Here is a 25,555-nt window from a genome sequence, read left to right on the forward strand (position 1 = left end):
AATAAGAAGACGCTGCAGGAGGGAATCAGTGTCGTCAACTTAGTGACTTTGTCGCTATATTTAGTGAGTGTTCACATTAGAGCTGCGACAACAAATCAATTAATTGATAATCCCATTTGAGAGGCCAATTAATTGGACTTTTTAAAAAAAAATTTCCTTAGTCATCCATGAAGGCAAAACAAAATATTAAACTTTTACTTTGGAAAACTGATCGACATTTTTGCCTCTTTTCCGATATGTTGCGGACCAAACAACTAACTGTTTGTCTTTGGTCTGTCGAGGGCCTAAAAAGATTATTTTCATCGAAGCGACAAGCTTCCAATGAATCAACTGAGGAAATAATCCTCATTTGCAGACCTGATCCAGATGACCTTTTGTGACAAAACCCGGCGACTTTTTCTGATCTTGTCGAACACTCGAACATGAAAGAACGTATCGCTCTTTTCAACGAGCAGTGGGTCCTGCTGTGACGTATTGGGGATGAATAGATGGTTAAGCGGAGCTCCTGCAGCCTGTCAGTGTACGCTCACGCAAGCGGTGCGGTCTTGTTCGTTATTTTACACCGCTGTGCCCCCTCCCCACAGACACTCACAGGCGGCTCCGTTTTGCTTGTGACACACACAAAAAAAAACCCATAAAAAGAAGCAACAAAAGAAACCTGCCTTGTATTTGTAGATATCTGAGATGACAAAAAACCTTCAATATTACCAGAATAAAGTCGTAAAACGAGAAAAAAGTCGTAAGATTACGTGTCGGAGGGAAAATGCAGCATAACTTCAGGAAGGAAGGAAACTTTCCTCTTGCTTCAGGCAAGCTTTTATTTTGAATGTTGCAGCAAAACAGATCAGTTGACCACAAAACGATTAGGATGTCGAGCCCTTCTCCCGCGTGTGGCGCTCACACTTCCGCTTTCCTTACCCCGCCCCCTCCACATGCCCAATGGCCAAAGGTCACATAAGTCCCCCCTTTTCATAGCTGTCTCAGACAAAGCCTGGAACTGTTTTTTTTCTCTTAAATATCCAAATGTATTCTTGTAATTTACGACTTTTCACGTAAATGTATGACTTCATTCTTGTATTATGACTTTTCACGTAAATTTACGACTTTGTTCTCGTAACGAGACATGTTTTTTTCTCTCGTAAATTAACGATTTTGTTCTCGTAATGAGACATGTTTTTTTCTCTCGTGAATTTACGACTTTATTCTTGTATTACGACTTTTCACGTAAATTTACGACTTTGTTCTCGTAATGAGACATGTTTTTTTTCTCGTAAATTTACGACTTTGCTCTCGAAAGCAGACATGTTTTTTTCTCTCGTGAATTTATGACTTTATTCTTGTATTATGACTTTTCACATAATTGTATGACTTCATTCTTGTATTATGACTTTTCACGTAAATTTACGACTTTGTTCTCGTAACGAGACATGTTTTTTTCCTCGCAAATTTACGACTTTATTCTCGTAATGAGACATGTTTTTTTCTCGTAAATTTACGACTTTATTCTTGTATTATGACTTTTCACGTAAATGTATGCCTTTATTCTTGTAATATTAGAACTTTTCTCATAAATTTACGAGTTTATTCTCGTAATATGACGTGTTTTTTCTTGTAAATTTAGGACTTTATTCTTGGAATATTCTGACTTTTCTCGTACATTTACGACTACGCTCGTAATATGACATGTTTTTTCTCGTAAATTTACGACTTTATTATCGTAATACGACGTGTTTTTTCCTCATACATTTACAACTTTATTCTCAAAATCTCAGATTAATATTTCCCCCCCCCCCTCAGTGTGGCCCTAATACTTCCCCAGCCACTGATACATTGCAGTCCTGTGGGAAACACTGTACTCAAGAGTTGTACTGAGATTAAATGTTCTTATTTAGCTATGAGAGAAGCTCAATTTTAGAAAGGCTTCACACTAAAAGGATGCACCACTGAAAACTACAACCACGATACACAAAAACTAAATGAGCATTATGACTTTAGCTTTGCAAAGGCAGAGTTTTTGATACAGTCCTGTAATTGGAACGCACGCATTGCCCAGATAATGGTGAGTGTATAAAATGTAAGTTTGCATGTCGTCCATGTCTCGTGATGCATGTGTGTCTATTTGTGTGAGCCAGTGGCTACGCAAGGCCGACTCAGCTCTCCAACAGCCATGACTGATTTCGCACCATGCCGGCCAACAGACTGCTGCTCTCACTGCCTCCGCTGGACTGAAATGTGATTTGTTGTGCTAATGTTTTAGATTTAAATATAACAGCGGTGAATTTGAAAAAAAGATATATATACATACACACACACACACACACTACTGGCTGAAAGAAAGGATCCAAATACTAATCCTGCCAAAGAGGCTGGTAGATGTGACAAACTTCTAAAACCGCAGCCAGCTTTTAGCGGCATTTGGCTGTCAGTGGGTGTTAATTTTCTACTCTGGTGAAAACCAGCTGTGCAATCGGTAAACACGATGCGCCTGACCTGCAACAAAGACATGCATTTAGCAAATTCGTTGTTTTTGATTCTATAATCCAGTTGTGACTTGATGGAAGGCGATACGTTTAAAGTAACACCTCTTATGTCTCTCATAGTAGGCGGCGAGAGTCCGATAGATCATGACATGTGCCCTGATTAGTTATTAATCGTCATGTACCATAATATCGCAATGACCAATATTTTAATAACATAAAAATGACATAACGGATCATAACCGGTATCGGGGTTTTTTTGCCGGTAATGATATCGGTACACGAGGGAAGACGTGCTCCACAGAGGAACAAGCTCACTATGTCAGCGGTCTGGAATGATTTCCAATTTTTGCCTTTCTATGGCAGTACAGGTACTGCTGCACGTGCATTCCAGTGAGCGCAAAACAACTGCACATCACCCCAAACAGGAAACAGAAAACCAAAATACCACATGATGACTAAGGAAAACCAAAACTAATGCAGAACATGACATAAAGCGTTGGTTATGTGAGGTGGGGTTGTGTGGGGGGGAGGTAAGGGGTCTTCCGTCAATACTTCGGATCTAATATCACACCTGAGGAAGAGTAAGTCGGAGTCACACGCAGGGTTTGGCACTTTTTGCAGAACTCGTATTGCATATTGCGGTATTGGCCTTATTTTGCACAAACAGAGTTTATTTGTGAAATGCATCAAGGGGCATCACCGTAAAGGAAGCAGAATGTGTTCGTTATACGACATGAGTTTGAGAGAAGAGCTGCCGCCAATTACGGCATCGGTAATGAAGTGCCGGACAATGTCGGATATCTGTGAGAAAGTCAATATCGATCGTCTCCAGCTAATAAGTTCAAATGGGGGTGATGTCGTAACTTATATCATGCACGGCCTAAAAGGGAATGCATCTTAAGCTGCAAGTATTAACTTGTGAAGCTGTAGGGCTTCACTTCTCTTATCAACACCCGTCATACTCTATCCAACGAGGAGAGTGCACTCGGTTTAAAAATGAATAAAACACTGTCGTAGCATAGTGCTGCCGCACTAAATCATACTTGAAGACTTCCTCCAGATTCTCTCACATTATGCGTGCGAAATGCTTACTTGAGCTTTTTATTTTTTTATGAGTAATATAGCGTTGTCTCCACCTTCTTCCACTTCACCAGGTGCACAGTGTTTGACTGATTTATGAACACATTAACACCCTATTAGCACGACTAAAAGACATTCCACCTTCTTTTTCCATCACACTGATGGATACGTATTGCTTGCGGTTGTCATTAGGCCTTTTCCCGCTCTTAAGTACGGCTTGAACGTTGGAAAATGCTCTTCCTCATTAAACTTCCTAAGTGTGCATTCTGCATTTTCTTGATCCAGCCCTTTTCCTGTTGTACGACGATCTCTCTGAAATATTTAACTTAATGGAAAGCAACTTAATCCACTCAAACCTGTGATTGCTCCATCCTGTTTTTGTACGGTCAAAAAAAAAAAAAAAAAAAGGCACTCGATGCAATTTATATATTGACAATCAGCAAGTTGTGCGACTGCACATCTTGATTTTATTACGAGCAATTCCCTTCAAGTCACTTCACGAGAATGCATCGAGTATAGAAGTATGAATAATGTGCTCATCCTTACTGCTATGATGTTTTCATTCAGGTCACACGAAGGGGCTAGCCACACGGAAACGTTTTCAGGTTAATACGTTAATAAGTCTTTTATGGTTTCAACCTTTCATCCAGACGGAAACGGCGTTCTCTGTGACCTGAAATGGTATTTTTTTTTTTTTAAAACAGCTTCCGGAGTGGGAAAATCTGAAAACGCTGGCTTGTCGTTTCCGCGTAGACAAGCAACCCGCTTCTTTCAGAAAACGACGACGCCGCCGACACGTCACCGTCACGTGCACCAGATGTGAGCTCTGACGACAAGCCAACATAATATCTGAATATTTCGACCGGCGTGACTCCAACCAGTCGACATTCTCCTGATATTTTGTGGCATCAAACTCCAAAATGACTTGCAGAAGTCATTCCCCTTCGTCGGAAGTCTGGACGAGCCTTGCAAAGCGGAAAATGATAGAATTATGTGCATGCGTTCGTTCTTCTTCTATACTTTGGTGTGTCACGTGGTTCCGTCTTTGAAAAATCCCAGGAACAATTCCGTGTGGACAGGGCCTAGATATGCATGATGGTTCAAACAGGACTGCAATCTACTTGTGGCTGGGCAATGAATTTGCATAATTGGCCATACCGCGTTGGCGTGTAATTCAGTGGACTCTGTAGGAGAGATGAATAACGTGCGAGACAAAAAGTGAGCGAAACGCATAAAAACCACAACAAATACGTATAGAACTACAAATTAACTTTCTTCTGTTGCTTCTTTTTGCTGTTTTTTTCAATGTCACAACGGCCCGGGGCCCACAACAGCACCCGCTGCTCTTTGAGAAGAGTGATATGTGCTTTCATGTCTGCTTCTGTTAGAAAGTCCACCATTTTTGTTTATGTTTCACTGATAAGGTTTTTTGGCAGGAATTAAGATTGTGCACTTTTGTCCAGCGGTCCTTGAACGCACCATAGTTATGTACTACCGCAGTACATAACAGTGTTCTTTAACTTCAATACAGTGTTCCCTCATTTATCGCGGTGGATAGGTTCCAAAAATAGCCCGCAATAAGTGAAATTTGCGAAGTAGGCAACTATACTTTTGTATAATTATTATACATGTTTTAAGGCTGTAAAACCCCCCACCATACACTTCATACGCTTTTCTCAGTCAGGCATTAACATTTTCTCACATTTCTCTCGTTGAAACACCGTCAAAGTTCAAATTTCGTTTGAATGTTAACGATCAACCTACTAGGTTGGACACAAGAAATTATTAAGTGACTCACGCGTATTTCATTCCTGTGACTGTGCCTTGTCCTGAAGCGTGCCGCCGTACTGTAGCGTTCTTGAAGGGTCTGATTGCTCAATAAATATGTCGGCAACACCGATCCTTCCTGCTACATCTTATTCTCTGGCAGAACAAGTGCATATGAGGTGTGTTAAGAATCACAAATACACAGAAAGTCCCATTATAGTGTGTTTATGAGCAAGGGCTATCGTGGTGGGCCACCTCAAATGAATGTATGGGAAAACAGTGATGCACATCCAAATATAACAGTGCAGTGCTAAATAATTCCGCCCTATACTACGGCATCTGCACAGCACAGCATTCTGAGAAGCTGAAGGCAACACACACACACACGCAAACACGCACACAAACACACAAACACACACGCAGATCATGAGTTGGCTGCCTCTCTGCGGTTGTCTCCGGGCCTGTATTTATCTGTATGCCCTGTGCAAATTGGAAATTGTTGAAAACACATTTGAATATGGCGAAATCAAATAGTTTTGTTAACCTTATTGGGATGCTTGAGAGCAGACTGGATCCAGTCTAGGAAGTTCTCCAAAAAACGGCTGATGTGCTGATTGAAACTAAACGCAGACACGTATGCAAAACAACAATCACAGACCAAGCAGAGAGAGAGAAAATCTCTCGTCTGAATAAAGGCTGCAGGAAAATAAAGCCCGCTGCTAATGCAGCGTTGAACGCTTTGCAATCAGACAAATAAAGGGACAATCTAGCACACAAGCAAACTAGAGATTTAGCATGCGCTCCTGCCAACAACCGGGACCTCCTCTCCCTGAACAAGGGCTGCACTATTGACTACACCCCCTCTCTTTCTGTCTGTCTCTCCAGTCTTTCCTCTGTGCCAGTCTGAAAGGCGTGATGCCAACCTCTTCCACCATTGGGCATGCTGCCCTGCCCTTTATGCAAATGCTTCTCAAACTCGCAACCCTTTGCGTCTGTGCACCCCACCTCCGCTACAAAGCCTCATGTCTTTAACATGCCTCCTATCCCATCAAGTAACACATGCCGACTGGTAACAAAACATCTCAGGTGTTACCTGTATGGAATGTAACTGAAGCGGGAAGCTCAGTGTGCTGCCTGTAGGCCTTTACTCCACCACCCACCCCCACCCATCCTCCACAGGTATACAAAACACCAACTAAGGGTGAATATTTAACAGAGGTGTGGTTGCATGTGTCTGCACGACTCCTGATAAAAGGATGGAGAGAAATGAAATGAAGACAAATAAATGGAGAGGTAGAGGGCATGGAGGGGAAGAGGCAAAGGAAATTTAAAGGCCGACCATCAAAGTCAAAGGCAATCCCATTTACATTCATTTAAATATTTGACAAACCTTCACTTCAACTAGATCACATGCCAGTGTTTCCCACAGGACTGCAATCTATGGCGGAGGCTAGATGACATCATCGTCTAATTCGCATTCTTTAAGACTCTGTGTTTGTGTGTGGATGGGTACAACTGAACTTTTTGGTTGGGTCATATGAAATGTTAAACAACATAACTAGGGATGTCCCGATCCGATCTTCAGGATCAGCATCACAACCACAACAGTAGCTCCTGTTAGGGATTACTGTGTCTGTTGTTAGATAATTCAAACCTGCAATAAAAGCCTGTTGTTCCGGTGATCAATTCTGGTGCTTGTGTGTCTCACCGAACATTACAGTAAAATTACTGATACCAAGTGACCAGTATAGAATACTACATATTAGGGGTGTCACGAGACGGGACGATACACCAGATTGGGTCTAAAGGAACGAGACAAGATTTTACTTACAATGACAAAATCTATGGCAATCCAATGTATGGGACCGGCGCTGCCTCCGCTCACCGAGACAAAGAGGCTATATGACGGACAAAAGGGCTCACTCCGTTCATGCCGTTCTATATGGTGCTGAAAGCAATGCACAAACTAATGTTTGGAGACGAGAGACTAGGAAAACGGATACGCATACACATGGCAATATATTGAGGCAGGCAAAAACATCAAATCATTTTCATTCATTGTGTGATTGATTGATTTTTTTTTATTATCAGCCCAGGCCCAGTTTTTTTTCTGAACAAAAAATCTTATGTTTTAATCTCGTGACATAGAGATCTTGTGACACCCCTACTACATCCTCATTCACAGCGTCTTTGAATGTGTCTTCTGAATGCCTTATATTTGTATTTTAGTTCATGTAGCCATTTTTAAGCTTGAAAATACTTAACTTTGGCAAAAAAAAAATAAAACTTGCTTAAATATGCATAATGTTTGAATAAGAATAGGCCGTATTCAGCCACAAAACAGCTTTATTTATTCGTACATTTTGGGAAAAAAAAACACTGATAAGAGTGAAGCCACGAAATTCGAAGCACTTGGTGGTGAGAGGTTATTGCACTGCAATCACAAAACATGTATTAACAAAAACTAAAATCTCACCATCTTCACATTTATCCTGTTTTGTTATCCTTCCCCAATTGCTCAACCCCTCTATCCTGTTTCTCCCCTCTCTATCTAACCTCTGTCCCTCTTCACTACTCTATATCCCAACCCAAGCGGTCTGTGTTGTGTTCGGGTTCTGTTTTTCCTTGCCTCCGTCCCCAAGCGCGAGCTCATGTGCGGTGAGATAACCGTTTTTTGTGAATCGGTGCTGTATAAATAACATTGACTCGACTCATTGATGACAGACCTATTGTAATTTTAATATCTACGCATTATTACAGTTAATTTAGCACAACCGCACTAAATGCATACTCATTCGGAAGAAAATGTTTCTCTTCACTGAGCCTCCCAACGGTGAAATGAAAAATATACCCTTCAACTGTACCAAAGTCATCTAATTAGAGAAACGATACAGAAAGAGCAAGAGAAATTGACACAATGAGGCTGCAGGTTGGGGGAGGAGACATTTTTTTGAGGGGGGCGCTGGGTTTTTAACCACACACACACACACCTATTTCCCGCCTTCCTATGCTGACTTGACAGACTTGACAGTATCAACATTTTGAAAGCGGCATGCTAGTGCCAACAAGTGACGGCATGCAGCGATGAAAGATGAGAGCTTTGCAAGGGATGACAATTGGGGAGTAATGAAAGAACATTCTGGTTTGGAAATGCGTAATTTAAACAAGATGGATTCTGATTTGTTATTTCATGCAGCAAGATAATAAAATAAAACAGAAATTGCATTTTGGCAACTTGCGCATGCCTGACTCTTTATGCCGCTCACCTAATTGTGGTCCTCGGGATGTTGCCCATAACAGAAACATTTATGTCAGCAGCAGCACGAATCGTACACAAATCTGGACACACTAAAGAGCGTATTGAACGTCTAAACCGGTTAAACTGCACATCAGTGAAAAATATCAAGTGTGTGCTTCAACTTGAAGGCGGGAGGGAAATGAATGAGGCCTTTTTTTGCGGAAGGGCCCAGATCAGTGCTCCTAACTATGGGATTTGGTGCTGTTGCCTTTCTCCCCCTGGAGGGAGTAATTAGGTTAGGGAGGACAACTAGCGCATTGTTTTAACAGAGGAGGGATTGTCCCACCAGCAACATGCTTCCCTCACAACAAAAATGCCAAACGGGTTCTGCGGAGCTCAGACACACATCCACACACACACACACACACACAAACAAACAAAGGCAGAAATATTTTTTGGGTGGCGGTGCTGGTGGTATACGGTATGGGGGTGCTTCCTCTGTTTTTACGCAGCAAAAGCTTTGGTACACGTGTATTGTCTAAAATGTCAACGATAGTCCAACAGTGTCGGATATCCTTTTGTGTGATTCCGGCTCCTTCAGGACTAAGGTTTCTTTTAATGTAACTGAAGGAAACCTTAGTCTCTCCTGTATGCGCGAGGCTTGGCAACACACGGCACTCCAAACGAGTATAATATGGTTATGATGCATTTGCATTCCTTCCAATCCCCTGGGAAATACAATATGCCTATATCGTCTGTTTTAATCACACTCTGCTTCCACGGAAAAGGAGAACGCAAAACAACAACACAATCTGTCTTAAATTTTCGTTTTCATTTGTTTAAACACGTCATGCACTGATTGACCAAGAGTAAATCACACTAATTGTGTGCCTAGAAAACGGGGAGGGGGGGACAAAGATAAAGACTACACCCCAGTGTAATATGGCTATAAAAAAAAAGTACACTTTTCTTTCCCTTCTCCCCAAATCCCTCTTTCCTGAGCTAAAAGGGAAAGAAATAACACCACTTTTTTTTTTTTTATATAAACTTTCCACTCCATTCTCAAGGCCTCCAGCTCCTCCAAGTATTACAAAAACATGCACCTTTGAATTCCCGCCCACACATCCCTACTCACTTTCATCGTAAATCTCCGACGCCTGGCTGCAATATACGGTCAATCTGTGGTCCCCACATGACTCCTAACTCTTCCCTGCTTCGAAACACTTATTTTCAGGTGTGCAAACGGAGAGGAAAAAAACAGAACAGAAGCCAAAAGCAGTAACCAACATTTTAGCATTCTTGACTGTCAGAATCATTAAGAGAATTTACCCAAAATGTAATAACGCCAGTGTTTCCCCATAAAGTCCTCCCTCGCTACATCGCTCCCTCAATCTATCGCGGTTTTTCAAAAATAATTTAATAACTGGTTGACTATGGCCCATTATTAGTCAAAACATATTGAAAAGCAAATCATATGTAGTATTCTGGCCACTAGGCGTCTGTAATGAGACATAACATTACATCTCATTACTGCATGTAGTCAGCCATGGCATGTCCGACATGATCGACTGAAAAGAAGCTCTCCTCCCAGTCCTTGTGGAAGTGGTCAATTTTTGGCTTTTTATTTTGTGTTTCTTCCCCACTCTATTTGGAACATTTAAGTTTAGGACAAATAAATTGGAACTACGTAGCTCTGCATCTTGCTATATGCTATGAGCAGCGGCCGTCTATTATGTCCCTGCGGTGATCCCGTAGCCTGCGCACTAGCAATGTGTGGTAAACACAGAATAATAGGAGTGTAAACGTGACTATAAAAGGGTGTTATTTCATGTCTAGATGGCTTTAGAAAGTAAGAAATTACAAAATATTCAATTTATTACAGTCATCCCTGGACACAACAGACATTTATTGTAGGTTTGAATTATCTCACAACTGGCACAATAACAATCAATCATAATAACATGCGTTACTGTCGAAGCCGTCACGCAAGTTAAACTCAAACTCATCTCTGAACCCCCGACGTCACTTCCTCCACACATCTGGAACACATTTATTGCCGCCCCCCCACACACAATTTATTTGCCTTCAATGGCTTATTTGATCTACTATATTGGTATTACAAATGTAAGATTCAAGATTCAAGATTCAAGATTCAAGAGAGTTTTATTGTCATGTGCATGGTAAAACAGCAGTTATACCATGCAATGAAAATCTTATTCTGTTCATTCTCCCAAGGAAAAGAAAGAAAAACACAAGAAAGAATAAGAACATAAGAAACATAAACACATATACATAAATACCAAGAAATTAAGCAACAACAACAGAAGAGACATTAATGCAAGTAAATAATACAAATAAATAAATAAATAAATAAAGTGCTATGAGTGTGTGTTGCGTGTGGCGTGTCTGAGTGCTTCATTGAGAAGCCTGATGGCCTGTGGGTAAAAGCTGTTTGCCAGCCTTGTGGTCCTGGACTTCAAACTCCTGTAGCGTCTGCCTGATGGCAGGAGTGTGAATAATGAGTGTTGTGGATGTGTGCTGTCCTTGATGAGGTTGTGTGTTCTGCGTAGGACTCTAGATGTATAAATGTCTTGCAGTGAGGGGAGGGCTGCCCCAACAATGTTCTGTGAGGTCTTGATCACCCGCTGGAGTGCCTTCCTATCACGTGTTGTACAGTTACCGTACCAAACAGTGATGGAGGCGGTAAGGACACTTTCGATAGTGCATCTGTAGAAGCAACTCAGGATTGTGGTGGACATGCCAAATTTCCTCAGTCTTCTCAGGAAGTACAGTCTCCTTTGGGACTTCTTCAGAATTTGTTGGGTGTTGTGAGACCAGGTGAGGTCCTCGCTGATGTGTGTGCCAAGGAACTTGAAGGTTTTCACCCTCTCCACCTCAGTCTCACCAATAAACAGGGGTCTATGTGGCTCCTTTTCCCTTGTTCTTGGGTCGATGATCATCTCTTTAGTCTTATCTGTATTGAGAAGGAGATTGTTATCACGACACCAAGCTATGAGGTCCGCCACCTCTCTTCTGTATGATGTTTCAACACCACCAGTGATCAGTCCGATGACTGTAGTGTCATCCGCAAATTTAATGATGCTGGTGTTGTTCTGGGAGGCCACGCAATCGTAGGTGAAGAGCGTGTAGAGGAGTGGACTCAGCACACACCCCTGTGGGGTCCCAGTGCTCACAATTCTTGAGCTGGATGTGCGGTTGTGGACTCTGACTGACTGGGGTCTGCCTGTGAGAAAGTTAAACACCCAGTTACAGAGGGAGGGAGACAGGCCAAGTGTGAGGAGCTTATTTGTGAGTTTGTGGGGGCTGACTGTATTAAAAGCGGAGCTATAGTCTATAAATAGCATTCTGACGTATGTGTCCTGGCCCTGTAGGTGAGAAAGGGCTGTGTGGATGGCAGTGTTGACTGCATCATCCGTGGACCGGTTCTGGCGATATGCAAACTGTAGAGGGTCCACGGTTGCCGCCGGGATGCTCTTTTTGATGTGGGTCATGACTAATCTTTCAAAGCACTTCATAACAATAGGAGTGAGTGCTATAGGGCGATAGTCATTCAAGCAGGTCACGTTGCTCTTCTTGGGTACGGGCACTATGGTGGTGGACTTAAAGCAGGTCGGTACAGATGCTTGTGCAAGCGACAGGTTAAATATGTCAGCAAGCACATCAGCTAGCTCTGATGAGCAAACCCGAAGTGCACGTCCTGAGATGTTGTCTGGGCCTGCTGCTTTTCGTGGGTTTGTTTTGTTTAGAACCCTGCGCACATCAGCTGATGTCACCATGAGAGGTGCGTCCTGTGTGCTCCCCAGGTTCAGCCACCCTCTCTGCTCATCAGAAGTTTGGGTGTCAAAGCGGGCATAGAACTCGTTCAGCTCATCTGGAAGTGTGGTTTGGCTGGACGTGGCTACGCTACTCTGCTGTCGATAGTCTGTGATGTGCTGGAGCCCCGCCCACATGCGCCGAGGGTCTGAGGTGGAATAGTAGCCCTCCAGCTTCTGTCTGTACTGTCTTTTGGCCTCCCGTATGGACCTCCTCAGGTCATATCTGGCCTTTTTGTAGTCATCAGCGGTGCCCATGACAAATGCAGTCGAACGAGCACGTAGCTTAGCCCTTACATCACAGTTCATCCACTGTTTTTGGTTAGGGTATTTTCTGTAATACTTGGTGGTGGTAACAGTCTCTATACATGTGCTAATGTAGCCAGTAACAGCAGAAGCATATTCATCCAAATCAACAGTACAATCTTCCCTCCCCGCTGCAGTTTTAAACACATCCCAGTTTGTGCAGCCAAAGCAGTCCTGAAGTACTTGATCAGTTTCTTCATTCCACACTTTAACTGCTATACGTACAGGGGGAGCTTGTTTGAGAAGTTGTCTGTATGTTGGATAAAGGAATATAGAGATGTGGTCAGCCTTTCCAAAGTGGGGTCTTGGAACAGCCTTCAAAGCACCTTTCATGTTGCAGTAGACTTGGTCCAGGATGTTATTTTCCCTTGTGGGAAAGCTCACATACTGGTAATATTTGGGGAGGACAGTCCTGAGGTTACAGTGGTTGAAATCGCCAGATATAATGAATACAGCGTCTGGGTGTTTGGTCTCGTGTTTATCGATGATGTCATGCAGGAGGCCTAGTGCATTAGCAGTGTTAGCTCGTGGTGGGATGTAAACAGCAGTTAAATACACAGCGCTAAACTCACGAGGTAAATAAAAAGGTCTGCATTTCACCATCAGCAGCTCAATGTCCTGCGAGCAGTGCTTTTCCATCGTCTGTACGTCTGTGCACCACCGTTTGTTTACGTAAACACAGACGCCGCCACCTCTGTGTTTACCAGACGCTAAAGTCCGATCTCCCCGGTAAGCAGCAAATGATTCCAACTGGATCGCCGAGTCCGGTATATCCCCCGTCAGCCAGGTTTCTGTGAAGGTGAGGACACAGCATTCCCTGATCTCACGTTGAGCTGTAATCCTTGCTCGTAGTTCGTCCATCTTGTTTTCAAGAGAGCGGACGTTGGCTAGCAGCAAGCTTGGTAGCGGTGGCCTAGTCGCTCTAGCTTTTAGCCTAGCATGCAGGCCGGCTCGCTTGCCTCGTTTACGCCTCGGATGCTTTGCTCGCCGGGTATTCAGCTCACCGGGGCCGCAGGCTGCTGCGTTCTCCCGGCGCAGAAGAAAGGCAAAGTCTGAGAGGCTAAATGAAAGTTCATGGTGAACCCTGCCGATGTTCAAAAGTGTCTCCCTGTTGTAATGTACTGCGTGAGTGTGTTGAATGTCCAAAATGAACAATAAGATAGCAAAAAATAGAAAAACACGGGAGAGTGTCACAGAGACGTCTGCCACGGAGGGCGCCATCTTTGATGTAAAGGGTGTTACTTCATGTCTACAGGGCTCTTAGGTTGAAACCCGGATTAAGAAGGTTGAAAGCAGGTTTTATATGCTCCAAGTACAGAAATATGCCATTTATACATAACCAATAAACAAGGAATTACTGTACTCAATGTGGTTGGTTGCGGAAAAAAGAAAGTACAGTCATCCCTCGTTTATCGTTAATTGGTTCCAGACTCAGTGAATTTCCGTGAAGTAGGATTTAATACTAATAAATTGAATATTTTCGTGGTTTGTCTGTCTATAGAGATGAAATAGTCACCTTTACAATATTCTTTGTTTACACCACGAGAGACTGCCACTGCCCATAGCATATACTGTAGCAAGCTACCGAGCTAAATAGTTAGCCTCCAATTTATTTACTCTGACCTTAAGAAAGTGTTTCAAACAGATTGACAAAGTAAGACACCAAAAACGTACCGCTTCCACACGGAATGAGAGGAGACCTTTTTCTTTTTTTTTCCCCACTCTTATGTTGGACATGCCATGACTGACTCCATGCAGTGTTAAGGTCATGCAATCTGAAAGGCAGTAATGTCTCATCAATGTAACATTACTGACATCGAGTGGCCAGAACACTACATATGACTTGTCTTTCAATATTTTTGGGCCGTTAATAGGCCATAGTCAACCACAAAACAGCGATCATTAATTGATTTTTGCGATCTGCGATCGAGCATGGAAGCAGTGTTCGAAACACGACGTAGCGAAGGGACGACTGTAGACATTTTCACACTAATAAAAATGTTCAGTTTGAGATTTACTGATGCCTCGCATGGCTTTCGGTCAAGGTTTTTGTTGAATTTCAACGTTTGGGACATTCAATTTTGGAGGATCCACTGTTCAAACTGTAAATAAGGCAAGTCGGTAGTTGACTGCAGCGATCGGAGCAAATTTATTAACCCTCATAATGAATGTTGAGTAAAACAGTCTCCAGGCAGAAATAAATCTGATCAATCTGGGTTCAGCACCGCTTCCCAATTCTCACTCTGCACAGAAATTTCCACTGAAATATGCAACTTTCCAAGCATCCTGAAGTTATTTCTTTGGGCCGAAACGGAGCAGAATGTTTATATCTGAACCCAGGCCCAGATTATGGTGCAGCTGGAGCAGGATAGTAGTTACTGGCCGGCTGGCCCAAAGGGAGAAGCCACAGAGTTGTGTTTGAGTATAACCCTGAGCCCTGCTTGGCCTCCTCCACTGAACTCTCACTCTGATCTTCAAAAAAAAAGCAAAACAAGGGTCGAATTGGCGAGTCACAAAAGCCATAAAATGAACACTCAAAATGCCAAACAAAGACACTTCCACAGACGTAGTCATTTAACAGCGCACAAGCTCCCAGCACCCGGCTCCGTCCGTTTCCAGCTGCTCGGCCTCCTCAGAGTTCAGCCGAGGTAAAGATATGTTATATTATGCAACAGAGTATAGATTTTCCACCCTTGGCTAAATGCCAGCTTCCTGCTCTGAAGCGTCAGCCCTAGCACTTAGTTCCCTGAGGTGACAGCTAGTCTTTACGGGACGGGGCGGACCTGTTAGCTACCCTAACATAGAGGAGAGCTAACATGGAGAAAATCGTAAACAATCAAGCCTAAGAAAGCAAAAACAAAACGCGAGCATGTGTCCAGTGATAGTGTTGCATGTGATTCGTTGTCCTCCCTTTACCACCCCCCCCAAAAAAAAAAAACTCTTCCACTTCACGTTCCCGGGCTCTCAAAATCAGGTCACAACTGTTTTCATTACTGTTTGACTTGCGGGTTCATAAGCCTCCAAGCGTCAACGCTCCTCCACCCACCCCCAAGACAGGAAAAGATTTTCCTTCATACATTAACCCAATAAATGCCGTGTAGCTTTCACTGTGGTACACTCACATTCTCAGTGAAGGAGAAGAAAAGCAGACATTAATAATCATTAAAAGCCCAAAACCCTGCACATGTGGCTCAACACACCCTGGGCTGTTTTTTGGAACGGCCAAGTGAGGTAATGCGGGATGATGATGATGATGAAAACTTCTGGAAAGTCGAAGTGCAATCAGCCATCCAACCAATGTCTTGTTCTCCAGCTTCAACTTCAACGGGAAGCCAGCGAATTTGTAAAAAGATGATGAATGCTAATTAATTGTTGTCGTCTCGGCCATCCTTCCCAATCCAAGACACCCAATGACTGAAACTGCCCTTTCAGGCTTCATATGGTGTGCGGGAAGGTGGAAATTTTTGACAGATAGCTGGGGGGGACAGTGCTGCACCCCCAGGGGACACTAGCAACGACTCCAAGCGGCAAACTTTGCCATACAATCACACCCACTAGCATGCATTTCCAGTGATACTTATTATTATTGTTGTCCTTATTATTATCATATTGATATCAGTAATCGTAGGGGTAAGAACCATAAGGAAAGATGCTGTTACTATAGTTATTGATATTTCTGCTGGTATGTCTCGCCCTGTCTTCTCTCTCTTTGTCTATCAAACTAGGCTCCATAACCAACCCCAAAGTTCTCCAGACAGTTCTCACAAGTACAACCCTGCAGTTCCTGCACCCACTGACTGACTATCTGGCCCATCCAGCGCTATAGAAACAGGCAAAGTGGATGCTCTCACCATCCGTGGCTGCATCTTGGTACCTTCTCTTCCCCAATATGCCCTACTCAGACTCCAATCACAGTCATGATGGGACCTAACGCTGTTTATTTCTTTGTCGGTCATCCCATAACGTTTTTAATACATTTTTGAAAGATACTCTCAACAATTATTACCCTATTCTGTAGGCCCAACCTAGGAGTAACTACAATGGCTTGATATAAATATGTAATGGAACTAAAGATGACCTTAAATGCAGCGCTGTGGCCCAGGTAGGTTTTCTGGATAGAGGAATAATCCCATGCACCCCTATACTTAACGTAAGGGTCGTCAACCTTTACCATCAAAACAGCCATTTCGCCTTCTCTTCCAATAAAGAAAAATGTACCGGAGCTGTAAAACATGACACAGCCTATACATTTTTAAAAGTTTTAATCTTTTTCCAAACGTTCCCTGTCACAACAACAGAATTCAGCGAACAGAAGTGCACAGTTCCTCCTTTGGAATCATTTAAACACTGAACTACGTAAGCTTTTTTGAGTCGATGCCGTGTTTGTGCAAAATGAAAACGTAGCAAACCAACGTCAGCGTTCACGTTATCTGCATATCAGCGCTCTCTGCTCAATATCGTTTACATCACTTGACTCATCACAGGCAATTCAAGATGCTTGCATCGAATGAATGCTACCAATTAGCCTACTGGTGATGTTTGTTCTTGACTGTCTTCGCAGGGAGGCGCATTTCTTTCATTTTCTGAATAATAATAATAATAATAATAGCAACAATTTGTTTCTTTTTTCTTTTAATTAGGAGAGTGGTTCTTTCATCTATCCTCCATCTTTGATTAGCTTCCTCCTCCTTACGATCTCCAGTGCAGTCACAATGATTTCGCTCCTCCCCCTCCAAACCCCGCAGCAATGGCCGAGCTGCATGATTTGCTGTTTTTCCTCCCCGCAAAAGCACCAAAGAGTCAGCCGAAACAATAGTGTAAATTGAGGAGCATCTCAGCGAAGAAACATACGATACGCAAATATGAGCATTTATATGAACATGATGTGAAACATGAGCTGTTCCGGAGCATCACGTACAACGAAAGTGACCACATCCATTCGCTCCAGCTCCAACAGCAATGTGGATGTCGCTTTAGTCCCCGTTGTTCACTGCTACCACACGGGGAAGTAAATAGCTAGTGAACGGTAGCGGTGGTTGCTCACTCCCAAGAAAACACCTACCCCGCGCGACTACGCTATAGCATAAAAGTGGGAGGAGCCAAGAGGGGCTCGGGTAAAGTTAAAATACTGTATGAATAAAAACGTTGCATCCTACACACCAGTGGTTCTCAACCGGTTTGGCTGCGAGACACACCATCACCTTCAATAACAGGCGGCAACACAAATTCCGGAAATTTCTTAACTGGAACTTTTCAAATATGTTATATTCAAAGCGACTGTTTGCAACAGTTTTGTGGCTTCCTAGGCTGCACCTCGAGGTGAAGCGAAGGGCACAGACAAAAATCACAAGGTGCATTCGCATCGGGTCATTATGAAAAACCATACACACTCAAAACACAAAGCAACAATCAGTAATTCCCACAGGACTATAATCTATATGTGGCAGGGGTCGGTTGTGGGAGTGGCGTATTGACATGATGCATTTGCAAAAGTGAAAAAAAAACATGAAGCAAAGCAAATGTGTTAACCTTCTGTCACTTTTTTTTTTTATGTCACAAACAAGACGGAGCCACCTGTGAGTGGTGATGTCAGTCTCCAAATGTCTTGCTTTTTTCAAAAAGTGTATTCAGAAGCGTCCGTTTACTCGCTAAATATAGAGACAATGTCGTTTAGTTGGCACCACTGATCCCTCCTGCTCCATCTTCTTATTCCCTGGCAGACCAAGTGCTTTATAACGTGTACATGAGCGACGGCAAACAGGTAGCCTAGTAGTAGGAATTTGACGGCCATATATGGCATTTCCTCATCCTATAGCATCAGGAAGTGTGTCCACGCTTGACGTCCGGTGCTGTGTTTATTCCCCGCAAAACATACTTACATCATCAAGTAAGGGATGTGCTGGTTATTCCAAAACATGGGACTGGCAACATCTCAAGACCGGTGTGGAAAAGAAAGAATGACAGAACCTCAGTCTCAGGGAAAAGTCAGAGGAGAAGGCAAGTTTTGGACCCCCAGAGACGACCGGAGCTCAGATTTCATCCAGATGAATCTGGAAGCTTTGTAATGAGGGGGTCTACTGAATATATTTAGCTAGTGCAGGAAGATATAGGTCAGACAGGCAGGCCAGGCCAGACAACGTGCCCCGTTTGCCCACACTGAAGTGACCTTGAATGGGCCGTTATCGGTTTGCAACAACAACTCCGTCTATTTCTGTCAACCTGTGACGGACCAGTACAGCACTCTCCACGGTATACACAGAAGAGAAAAAGAAAAAAGCATCTTTAAATCTTCGATTATATTCGGTTTGTCAGAAATGTGACTGATTAAAGCGAGCACAGAGGGTGAATTACTGTCAACGTTTGTTCCATTTGTTGTCACTGGCTTTTGTTCAAATGTACTCAAAGTGAGAACAAAGCACGCTCGCGAGCATTTTCCAAGCTGTCCTAAACACAAAGCAACGTTTATTTAAGTTACAACATTTCATCGGCATTGACAACCATTCTAAATGGCAGTGTCGGTTAGCCTCGCCACACAAACACGACGTTTCAAAATAACAGCTGATGCCCATTCTAGTGTGGCAAGATGGATGTGTTCATGTCTCATCTGTGAATCTTTAAAAACGGCTTTCTGGAATCGGAACCCAATTAGCCGAATCCACTTGAGTGCCTTACAGGAGAGCTATTTTTGTTTGGTGTGTAAACACAAAACGGAAATAACAGTAGCTGTCACAATGCTCCGTGCTTGCGAAGGCGTTCTCAAATTAACGACACCAAAATTTTGGTCCCTGAACACTTAGGATACAGATTATTTACAGATTATTTACAATAATACAGATTATTTAATGATAGCGGGGTCATGGATTCCGTGTGCTGTTACAAGGAGATCTAGGAGAAGATATATTTTAAGAAGGTAAGACAACCACAAGGTTTTTTTTATTACAGTTTCATGTAATTCTTGTATTTCATATTTCTATTACATTATTTTATATGTCCATGTGTTCTGTGAGCGACTTCATTCAGGTATAATTCACATATCAGGTCCGACTTACATCACAGTCTAGGAACGAAACGAAACCTATATATGAATAAAATGTCATTTTTATCAACTTTTAGAATCAGATTTATCCGACTGCTGTGGATTAATTTAGATTAAGCATGATTAGTTCATGATTTAATGGGTTTTGTTTTAAATTTTGTCATTACAGAGCTTCGTGATGGCGCCTTCTACGACACAGTAGACCAGGAACTGACGACTTGTGGACATAAACAGGGTCAACTTCCATTGGAACAAAAACCATCAATTTGAATGCTTTAAAAGTAAGTAAATGTTTTACGATCACGAAAGGTTATCCTCCCTAACATTCGTTTATCGCGGATACTTGGTGCCAGGCCCAACCACAACAATCGAATTATAGGATTCAATATTAATAAGCAGAATATTTTTGTAGTTAGAGCATAGAAAACCTGTTCATGACTTTCTATATACGATTTTTACCATTAGAGCCCTGTGGGCATGAAATAACACCCCTATAGTCAATTTTCCCCTCCTTATTCTTTGTTTACGCCACATTTCGCAGGATACGGGATGACCGCAAGCACATAAGAGACGGCCGCCGTTAACATAGCAAGCTACCGTGCTAACTATTTAGCCTCTCCAATTTAATTATTCTAAACTTAAAGTGTTTCAAATTGAGTGGGGAAGAAGATAAAAGTAAAAAAATTATTTTAAAAAATTACCACTTCCACACAGAATGGGAGGATAACTTTTTTCACTCTATCATATTGAACATGCCGTGGCTGACTCCATGCAAAGTCATGTCTTACCAATGGGACACCCAGTGACCAGAATCCTACATATGACTTACATTTCAATATTTTTTAACTAACAATAGGCCATAGTCAACCACAAAACAGCAATCATTTATCTATTAATTAATTTGTGGGAAAACGCCACAGAGTGAGGGAACGATGCTCGAACCACAAAATTTGTGGTTCCAAACATATTTGCGTCGCTTTTCATGTTTTTTTTCCCCCTTCCTTTTTGCAAATGCGTCATGGCCATTTATGCAAATTTGCTGACGACAACAGAAGGTCACTTTGGGGGACGATTGTTTCCAGACTTCGAGTTTCACTTTCGCAGCCCCCACCGCTCTTGCAGTGCATGAAACTGGTCCATTTCAGATGAGACAATATAGTGAGAAAATATATTCCAGTCCAAGTCTCACAGATCCACAAACTACACACAAAAAACACAATAAAGCTTTAGAGGACAAAGGGGGCGGTTGTGGGTTCACGACTGAAATATGAGCATATGCCTTGTGGTCAACTGTTTTGTCACAAAACTAAGCGGCCCCTCCCTCTTTCACACAACCACGGATGAGTCCATCCGTCATAAACAGCACGTGCGCGTCGCCACCAGCACCTTGTCCTCACTCGCCCCATCGGATTGGACGTCTCAGCGCTCTAAATACCCACATAATGGCTGCACTGTTATTTAGATTTATGATTCAAAATCTGAGGAAAGAACATCCTGTACTGGCGGCTGAGGCTCAGTTATGACGAAGCGCTCAAATATTCACCACTGTATTTCCATTTTCTGGTTCAGGCCTGCTTTTCTGGAGGCATCTTGTGAGCAGACACCCCCCGTTTTCACTGCTCCTATATTGTGTACACTAACTATTTAGTCTCGCTATGTATACGCTACCTCAATTATGTAATTTAGCACTTGCGTGTGTGCGCTCAGTTGCCATAGTAATGGCACAACATATCACCGACCGCAGAACTGCAATGAGCCTGTGGGCAGCGCCAGGGTTGTGCCGAAGACTAATCCGTGCCAGGGGTGACAGGAGCAAAGGGAAAGTGACACACACACCAGTGTGAGACTGTCTCCGCTCACTCCCTATTCGCCCACCTTAAACAACACTAGCACACACTCTGGATATCCTCCCATTCATCTTGGCTGGAGCCTCCCATGGCAATAGCGGTAGGAATCCATTCTCCACGGATGCTGGGACAGCTGTGCCGATATTGAATGAGACACAGTCAGTCCTGCCTCACTCTGCGTGCAGCTAAAGATAAAAAAAAACAAACAAAAAAATACTACATGCTACTTCATACCAGCCTATATCGACTTCTGCCAAGTAGCGCCAAGCTCGCTTTTGTTTTTCGCACCCAAATTGAACGCTGACGTTATGTTCAGATATGCTTTGGTTTAGAATTGTGTTGCGTTTTCTGCTCAGTCCAGACTCTTTACTCTCTCAGTGTAGGAACTAAAAATCAATTCATTTTGCCTCTAAACATATTTTTTCTTTATTTTTTTCCAAATTGCTGCACTCTTGAAGTCTTAGGTCATAGTGAGACTTAATTAAAACAATGAGAGAATGAATAAACTCATTCAATCCCAGCCGTTTTTCAAAAGACAACCATTCAGTACCGGGTACTCCGGTTTCCATGCATGTTAGGTTAATTGGCGACTCTAAATTGTCCATAGGTATGAATGTGAGTGTGAATGGTTGGTTGTCTATATGTGCCCTGCCATTGGCTGGCGACCAGTCCAGGGTGTATCCCGCCTGTCGCTCGAAGCCAGCTGGGATAGGCTCCAGCATACCCCCGCGACCCTAATGAGGATTAAGCGGTATAGAAAACGGATGGATGGAAATATCTAAACAACTATACCAACATAAACATCTAAATAATTTATTTACACAATTATTTATTTACGTACCTATGAACTGAACTATGTGTGTGCACGTGCGCGCGCGCGTGTGTGTGTGTGTGTTTGTGCATGGTCTCCAACTTCCTCCTTCCTGCCGAGCTCTTATCAGGTGCACTTCTGCCACCTTGTGGCCGGTTTTATGGCTTAAAATTGCTCTAAAGTGAAATGCATTAGTCGGGAGTTGCGCCATCAGCTCTTTTTGCCTCTTGCGCAAAAAAAACAAAAGACGTATAAAAACGTTGGGACCGGGCATTTGAGTTTATAAAATCGTATAAATACATCTTTGGTATCAAATGAGTTGTTTTTCACTGTTTTTATTCTCATCTTGTCTTTTATTGCTGGATTTTTACGGTTATCATTTAGTCAACCCCCCCCCCCCCCAGAAAATAGGCCAGTTTTACAGCAGAATTTCTAACATGTACCACTGCTACAAATCCCACAAATTTGACATGTTTTATGTCTTTATGCTTTACTTACTTTTTTTCCCATCAAGAGTTGAGATTTCGCACTTTCTTCAGCGGTCCTACAACGCACCATCGTTGTGCGCTGAGATGCAAAAGTATACTTGGCTACAGAAGCGCTAGCTTTGACAGTCGTCGATCATCTTACATCATTAGCGGGGAGTAGCTAAACATTTTATACTTTAAAATCGTTTACGAAATGTGTGAGGCATTTTTAGGGCTTAAACCTGGATTGTGTTGCAAGCGAAGTGGAGGCGTTTGGAGCGGAAATTCCGACAATTACTTTTATTGCAAATGTTGATCCAAAATCAAAAGAGAACGTCAATGTCAAACCAGCAGGAGGTTTTGGGGAGAGAGAGTCGTGTGTCCAAAAAAAAAAGCCATTTTTATGGCCGTGTGAATCACTTGCGTTTTTTCGACATTCGGTGGTGGTCGGGGAAGGTCATTCCCGCGTGAAAAGCGGGGATCTACTGTACTTCGTGACTGGAAAGTGTGTCTTGGAACCACAATTCTAATTTGAGTCCTAAGCGGAACAAGTTTGGGGACCGAGACGAGATTCCCATTGCAGGCTAAGTAGTAATTAATCTGCTTTTGGGAAGAGCGTGGATTATTTCCAGTAGTAAATATGTCTTAAATATGTCTTGTGATTGTCCTGCAATGCCAAAATGCTAAGATTAGCAGCCAACTGGCCAAACATCTTTTAATGGTGGTGAACTTCTTTTTGCAGTGGACTGACGTGAATGAAAAAGTAAAAGAAACTTGCAGCATCCCCGCGTCCCGTGATCGGGGGAACAGATTCAGTGTTACGTGTATGCCACTAAACAACCAATCAGTGACTGGCTCCACCCATCCAACCTGCTGTCCCCTGCTCCCCTACTTATACACACACACACACACACACACACACACACGGCTTGGTTACAATAGACCAGTCCTACCTGCCAATCAAAATGTTGTATGAGCTCATTGGCGTGTCTGGTGGCCAAAAAGAGACTGTTTTACTGGCTGTGGGGCACTTCCACAAAAATATCCACACAGATCTTTTGGTGTGCACAAGGACTCAAGTCAACCTTGTGCACTCAGGAGCAGCTAATGATGCTTTCAAAACAAATCTAACGATATTTACCAGAGAGCACTATTTTTGTCAGGGCTGGAAATTGGCACCAAAAGGTGTTAAGAGCAGCTTTAATATAACGTCGCATGTTTGGAGGTATTTTATTTGGAACCATATAAGCGTTACACAAAAACTAGCTTGTGCATTTAGAGGAGAGCAGCGAGAAGGTAATGAATGTAGGGGCTGATCCACTGATATCCGAGGAAATATCGAATAGAAGTCTTCCAGTGTTTCCTCCGAGCTCTAGAGCACAAAACACATGCAAGCGCGCCGCGTAGCCGACTGCAACGTGATCACGCCTCTACAGTTACATTTGGGGTGCACACGTGGAAGTGCACAGTGTGTTTGTGTGGGTCGGGAGAGATTGGATGATAATACACCGACACATACACGCTACGTGTAGCCGGCTGCATTTCAATTGCCACTCCGCGTTTACATTTCACAATTTTTCACAACAGAAAACAATAGAAAGACCTCAAATTGGTCCACAAAGTCAAAATGAAGTTGTACAGTCGTCCCTCGCCACTTCGCAGTTCAAATTCTGCGAATTAAGCTAATTTTATGTATTCTTGGCCTAAATTAAGCATTTTCCAGTAAAGAAATGGCTAAATGCACAAAACTACAATATAAGGCATTCAGAAGACACATTCAAAACATGATATGTATTCTACACTAGTCACTAGGTGTTAGTAATGTTACATTGATGAGACAGCCCCCACAGGAAGTGCGCTGTCCAGAAAAAAAAAAACAATGAACCCTCCCAATGTTAACGTGTGAGTCTATGTTATGTCTTACTTTCTGTTATTATGCCTACTGTAATGGGTAATACAAGTGTAAAGGTGACCATAGGGGTGTTATTTCATGCCTAGAGGGCTCTAATAATGTTATAAAACGTATTTAGAAGGTCTAAAACAGGTTTTCTATGCTCCAACTGTAGAAATATTCCATCTATAAATAAGGAATCCTACTTTGTGGAACTTCACTTATCACGGTCAGGTCTTGAAGCAATTAACTGTGATAAACAAGGGATTACTGTTTATATATAAGCTTCACTTTCACCTTGCCTCGCTTTCAAGGACCGCCGAACAAAGTGTGAAATACCAACGCTTCACAAAAAAAATAAATAAATAAAAATCAGTGAAACAAAGACATAAACATGTGAAAAAGCGTGGGCGGTACATGTATGCTGCACATTTTACCTGCCTTAACTCATATTTATAAGTTATCACCGGCTACAGATGTGTTTTTGTGGGGGAAAAAATGCCCGTTTTCATAGAAAGTTTTTTGACAAGAAAAATCTGAATTAAAGGGGTTGCAAATGCCCAACGTGTGGGGGAACCACTGCACTGTTGTGTAAATAAAATGATTCAATTAAGGCGATTTAGTGTGTTTAATAAAATAACCATGTATAGCCCGGTTCTATATAACATTAGCTTGTGTTGTGATCTAAATAAAATAAAATAACAGCGCTCCCCTATAGGCTTTAATGGTAGGGAAACACTTAATTATGAAAACATTCTCTTATTGTGCCTACATCAACTTCCTTGCTTTAACTTCCAGG

At 42.6% G+C, this 25,555-nt stretch overlaps 1 protein-coding gene across 16 annotated transcripts in view; it reads right to left on the bottom strand.

Annotated features, from left to right (window-relative positions):
• The window catches only part of nfixb (nuclear factor I/Xb), a 213,468-nt gene that overhangs the window by 144,838 nt on the left and 43,075 nt on the right, over nt 1-25,555 (bottom strand). The gene's annotated exons all lie outside the window — the stretch shown is intronic.

The sequence above is a fragment of the Dunckerocampus dactyliophorus genome, chromosome 18 (genome assembly GCF_027744805.1).
Source record: "Dunckerocampus dactyliophorus isolate RoL2022-P2 chromosome 18, RoL_Ddac_1.1, whole genome shotgun sequence".
NCBI classification, from domain to species: Eukaryota; Metazoa; Chordata; class Actinopteri; order Syngnathiformes; family Syngnathidae; genus Dunckerocampus; species Dunckerocampus dactyliophorus.